The following is a 6,634-nucleotide window of genomic DNA, read 5'->3' as shown; positions in this document are numbered from 1 at the left end:
GTATATAGAAATGCTATGGCTCTAGAAAATACAGATTTTCCAGTTTAATCTTTACACAACGTAAATATGAAACTAACTTATCTGAAAAAATGTAGTTTTCCTAAAGTTATTTGATAGAATAGTTAGCATGTCTGCAGAAGAAATCTGAGGAAAGTAGGGGATGCAAATGATAATAGAGAGAAAAGGATGGAGGACAGGAAGAGAAGAGAGGGAACAGGGAAAAGAATTTTATGTGTGATTTGAAAAAATGGGATTTAAGGAAAACAGGGTATTTCAAAGACCAAACAAATTCCTTTTCTGTACCCTAAGTAAGAGACTGAAGTAGCTGGGAACTGTTGACATAGGTGCCCATGGAGAGGAAAAAGGCAGAAGTTCAAAGAATTGATACTTGTGGCAAATTAATTCTTCAGTATTTATGAGCTGTCTCTGTACCTGCTCTAACACTGATTAATATCTTTAAAAGAGCTGTAGTAAAAAATGCAAAACCACACAACATTTAAATTTAATAACCAGTTTCTTGATGATCTTTTATACTATTCAGTAACCATCTGTACTTTTTGGAAAGTTACGTACATATATTTAGGAATTAATTTTTTCTTTTTAACTTACTGTGTAGATTGCAAGAAAGAAAAGAAATGTGAAAAACGAAGAAATGTAAAACAGCACAAATATTCTATAGTAACTAATGATTTTAGGTGCCTCCGTTTCTTGGTTGCTAAATCTGAGACACTTTAAAGGGGCCTCATGTCCATAAAATTTTGAAAATCAGGCTACTTTAATTTCCCATAACTCTTGATTGTTATGGAGCTTGAATGGCAGATTGATAAGGACCTGTACTATGGACTCATAGGTCTGTGTTGAAACAAAAAACATCTTCCTAGAGTAATACAGAATTAGAATAAGGTTACCGCTATGTGATAAGACTTATTTACTGTGTTTTGATTTATTACCATATGGTAATTTTTTTCATGATAAATTGATTCCTATAGGCCCTGATTCAGGAAAGCAGTTAAGCATGTGCTTAAGTCCATCCCTATTCAGGAGTGATCTTAAGCATGAGTTAAGTACTTTCTGAATACCTAGCTCTTATAACACACTTTTTGTCAGCAGATCTCAAAGAGCTTTATAAAGCTGGTAAGAATCATTATCCCCATTTTACAGATGGGGAAACTGAGACACAGGGTACTAAAGTGACTTACCCAAGGTCACCCAGAAGGCCAGTGGCAGAATTGGGAATAGAACCCAGGTCTCCTGAGTCCCAGTCCAATGCTCTATTCACTAGGCACCAGCATGTCCCACATGCTCTCTTGAACTGGGTTGTAAACACCTTGTAAACACTTTTATTTTACCCCCTTTATTTTACCCTCTGTAATTTCTTATTTTTAATTTTGATTAATAAAACATACATGTATAATATAGTCTGGTCTGTTCTTCAGCTAAGCAAGTGAAAGTTCACTGAATACATAAGACATATGGTATGGGAAACTGGTTAATTAAAATGACTTAACCAATGTGTCTCAGGCCCCAATTCTGCTAAGAATTCTAGACGTTGTTAATTTTGTGAATGTGAGTTGTCCCCACTGAAGTCGATAGAACTATTCACATGGGTAAGTTTGACAGAACTGGGCCCTTTTACTGTATCTACCCTAATGTTCTCACAAACCATTCACTATCCGGTTATATTGAATCAAAATATATTCATGCATCAAATAAGATGTGTGTTGATATGTTTCTAAGTAAAGCCGGTTGAAATTTTTGGTCAACAAATTTTCCCATCAGAAAGTGTGGTTTGAGTTTTCCCATTACATTTTTCATGTCCAGATGGGAAAATCAGAACAAGATAAAATATTTTGGGTTCTGAAAACCAAATTGAAATGACATTTTAAGCTGAAATTAAATTAAAATGATTGCTTATTTTCCGACCAAAAATATTTTTTAATTTCATTTCTAATTGTCCTGAGGAAACCCATAATTTTCTGGCATGAAATTTCTGGTTTCCCAACCAGCTTGATAGCCTTGGAGTCTGCGGTACTTATATTGACTATATAACTTCTATTGACAAAACTAACAACTTGAACTACTCTCTTCATTTAAAATATTAATAATCTATACTAGCTTTCTTGTAATTCACCGTCCATGCTGATGCACCAGGGTAGCTATGTTTAATGGTTTAACTCTGAAATGTCATGCTGGCTTCTAGGAAAGATATATTTAATCTCCCTTGTGCATCAGCAGGTACTGTAACTCGTTATCTACAAAATTCCACATTAAATTGTTTTTCTTTTTGTACATTAGCATTGCTTTCATTTAAAAGTAATTCTTAATTTAGGGAATACTTACCATAAATATAGAGCTGGTTAGTATGTTAACAAGATCAGGAAAAAATGATGATGTAACCAAAAGGAGATCCTTTTCCTTAGGTTTTCCTGAAGTTAATAAAACATAGGATTAGTCTGTATAGAAGAGCTATGGAAAATCCTAACAGTATCCAGTGTCCCAGAGAGAAGTCGGTGAACATTATAAGGAAGTCCTATCACTGGAGTCAGAGAACAAAATCAGATTAGTGTGAAAATAAAAGGTAGCACATTGCAAGGTGTCACGGAGTATCAGGGCCCTGCACCCCCGGCTCCCTGCGATTCACCATGACTCTCAGCCAGCCAGTAAAGCAGAAGGTTTATTTGGATGACAGGAATACAGTCCAAGACAGGTCTTGCAGGCACAGACAACAGGGACCCCCTCAGTTAGGTCCATCTTGGGGTCCCCGGCCATCCCAGCCCAGCCCCCCTTGGGGGGTCAGAGCCATCTCTGCCTCCCAGCCATCTCTCCAGCCTGCTTCCAGCACACTGCCTTCAGCGACCCCTCCCACAGCCTTTGTTCAGTTTCCCGGGCTCAGGAGTCACCTGGCCTTCAAACCCTTCCTGGGTTCTCATGTTACACACTCAGGAATGCGCCCCGGGCAGATCCCATCCTCCAATGCAGACTATCCCAGCACACTCCCCTGTCAGCATTCACAGACCACAGTGAGAACAGGCCCAGTTCGTCACACAAGGATGCAATCTGTTCACCTCTTCTTCAATCCAGGGTGTGATTTAAATGCGAAGGCAGGAAGAGGAAAGAGAAGGATTTAAAGCGATAACCAAAATGTTGGAATATTCTTCTAGGTCAGCGTTTCCCAAACTTTTTTGGCCATGGAACACTTTTTAGCCTATTACGGAACACTTATAATATTATTTTGTAGTCGTTTGGTTTTCAAATAAAAAATTGTGTTATTTATGATCAAATATATTTTATTTTATAAAACAAAGCAAAAATACAAATTTAAAATAGCTTGAACTAACAATTTCTAACTGGAAAGTGCGTATAAAGTAGTACAAAAATCAAATGCAAGAGTCAAAATTAAAAACAGTGTTCTCCTTTAAAAAAACTGTTTTTTATATATACACAAACACCAAACAAATTAGATTTTTACTAGGAAAATCTATTTTTATAAACAGAAATACAAATTTGGATTTAATTTGCATTTTTCTATCACAAATTCGCTTAATATTAGGAATAATCCTGGAAAGTTGAATCCTCATGTCGGGTACAGCATCAAGTCTATTCCTATATTTGGTTTTTGTTGCAGTATAATATGAAAATCCTGTCTCACACAAATAAGTTGTAGCAAAAGGAAGGAGCACTCGAACTGTACGTTTACTCACATTAGGGTACTCTTCTATTAGGCTGCTCCAAAAATTATTCAGCGGAAGATCCTTAAACTTTTGTTTCAAATCAGAGTCAGAAATTAAGTCAGTTAGGCTTTCATAATCGTGTGCAGTAAAGCCGATTGATTTGGCTGTAATTACAAATGGATTTCGAACCCAAGCATTATCATCAGTAGTTGTAGGAAAATATTCTAATAAAGAGGTCTGCAAGTCACGTAAGTGCTTTAAAATGGTGCTGGAAACTTCTCCATGGACTGTAGAATTTATTTCAGTCAGAAATTCATGTACTGTAGGGAAGCAGTCAAAGTTATTCTGTTCTACAGAAGATGCCCAGAATTCCAGTTTCTTTTTTAATGACAAAATTTTATCCATTATAGTAAAAATGGTCACATTCTTTCCTTGCAGCGACAGATTAATGTCATTTAATTTTACAAAAATATCTGCAAGGTACTGTAGTGGAAATTGCTCAGGCCTAAACTTTGATTGACTCAGGCCTGAACTTTGGTTCAGACCTGATCATTAGTCAAGTTAATTGGAAGAAGGGTTTTTTTTTTTTTTTGAGAGCGGGGGTTTTTGAAGGCAGGGTGAAGGAAAAGTACAAAAGCAGAACTATCTATAATCACCAGGCTTGTGATTCATAACTGCCCACTGCTAGTGTTAGGGGAAGCTTGTAACCGAAAAGGGCAAACTGCAAAAAAACAGGAAAGCTGGCTGTGCTGTTTTCCCTTTTATGGAAAATTTATTCCAATTATGGCAATAATGTTAACAAGGAAGTGTGTATTATTAATTGTGTTTTTTTGCTATAAAAGCTGTTGAAAAATCTGTATTCGGGGGGGACTGCCAGTTCGCTGGTAACCCCCCTTGCGTGCTTGTAAATAAAGGGACCTCAGGCAATTCTGATCCAAACACAACGCATGGTAGTTTTTTCCACAACAATACGCAAATCTCATTAGCCATGAGGAATTTGTCAGACAGTCATTAAATTTTTGTCCTGAATTATCTGAAGTAAAGAATACCAGTAGTTCACTATGAAGCTCAAAAAGCCTCACAAGCACTTTTCCTCTAGATAGCCACCTCACTTCCGTATGTGAAAGAAGCGCTTTGTGCTGACTACCCATTTCCTCACACAAAATTTTAAATAACCTGGATTGAAGTGGTCGAGATTTGACAAAATTGATAATTTGTACTGCTTCATCGAGCACAATTTTCAGATATGCTGGTATTGTTTTTAAGTGCAAGTGCTTGTCTGTGTAGAACACAATGGCTCTTAGGGCTTTCAGGTGCCATACTTATGATTTGCATTACAGCTCCCTTCATCTTCCCAATCATTGCCCGAGCACCGTCAGTACATACATCAATACATTTTCCCCAACTAATTTCATGCTTTCTGATAAAATTGTGGTTGAATATTTCTTCTCCAGTTGTGTTGCTTTGCAGAGATTCACGTAAGAGAAGGTCCTCTTCAATAATATTATTAAATCTATATCGGACAAATACTAGTAGCACAGCAAGTCCTGAAACATCAGTGGACTCATCTAGCTTCAATGAAAACTCATGGCAAATTTTCAGTCGGCAAACTAGCTCTTTTTCTATGTCATCGGCAAGATCTTTAATACGGCGTGCAACAGTATTATTTGACAACTGTACAGCATCAATTTTTTTTACCAGACTGCTTGCTCAACATTCACATTACAATATTTTTCGTGCAAGGCTTGATAAGCGTTTCTCCAATAGCGTGAGCTTCTCCGGCAAGCGCTATACAGTAACTTACTCGATAAGATGCCTCTGTTGCACTTTTGTTGTCTGTTTTAGCAATTTTAATCATCGAAAGTTTACAAGTTCCAAGTGAGTCACACTTCCTCTTGAAAAAACTGATATCTTTGTCTTGGTATTCAGCATGCTTGGTTTCCAAATGCCTACAAAGTTTAGCAGGAGCCAATGAACTGTTTGCTTGTATTTTGTTGCACACAATGCACTGTGCATCAGGAACATCTTTATTTCCAAACACGTAAAACTGAAAGACAAATAACTTTCATCATACTTTCGTTTCGGTCTTTTAACACCTGCTTCTTGTTTTTTTGATATACTTCGGTGGAAATTCTTTCACTTTGGATAACTCACTAGTACTGACAGATTTTTCGGCAACAAAAGACTGCGATTGTTCATCCTCACTTTGAAGTGTCTCAATATTTTGCTCGCTTATTTCGGCCATAGTTAGAGTACCAGAAGAACTTGCTTTTCATTTCAAAGTTCCTTCTTTTAGCTACAAATCCACGGTGATTAGGTTTAGTAACAATATTTAGAAATACTGATTTTTGTCAAATTTTGTTTGTCACAAATATTTATATTGTTTCGAGGGAAGCTAGTTTAGTTGTGCTTATCGCACACACGGTAAAGACCCACAGGTTTGAACGTGTTGAGTGAATATGTTATATTCAACATAGCATAAAGAGAATGGTGTGTGCATACCGCTGCAGTTCACGCAGCCTCAAGCGGAAGGGGTATGACGTCACTAACTGAAACGTGTCCAAAAGGGGTAAATGTCAACATACTTGCGTGCCCCGTTCTCTTTACGCCATGATTTTCAATACGAGATCTATCAATAACTGGAAAAAGAGTTTTATGTTAAATTATAGTCAGTCAAAAAGAGTTGTAAACTACGCTTCAAATATGCCAAATTTAAAATTAAAGACCCTTTTTTAAAATTATGATTCTTTCACGGAACACCTATTCACATCGTGCGGAACACCAGTGTTCCACGGAACACAGTTTGGGAAACACTGTTCTAGGTATTTATGATCCACTGGTCAGTTCAGTATGTATCTAAATGCAAACAAAAATTATGGGCCTGGCTTAGAGCCCTTTGAAATCAATGATAGTTCCATTGATTCCAGTCAGAGCCCAAACGAGCAGACAAGTAGACATTGGCC

General features: G+C 37.0%; 1 pseudogene; it reads right to left on the bottom strand.

Annotated features, from left to right (window-relative positions):
* Window positions 1-765: 765 nt before the first annotated feature.
* LOC117870791 lies at window positions 766-5,916 on the bottom strand (annotated as a pseudogene).
* Window positions 5,917-6,634: the final 718 nt, after the last annotated feature.

This window comes from Trachemys scripta, chromosome 1 (genome assembly GCF_013100865.1).
Source record: "Trachemys scripta elegans isolate TJP31775 chromosome 1, CAS_Tse_1.0, whole genome shotgun sequence".
Lineage (NCBI taxonomy): Eukaryota > Metazoa > Chordata > Testudines > Emydidae > Trachemys > Trachemys scripta.
This window is presented reverse-complemented; position numbering and strand designations above follow the sequence as displayed.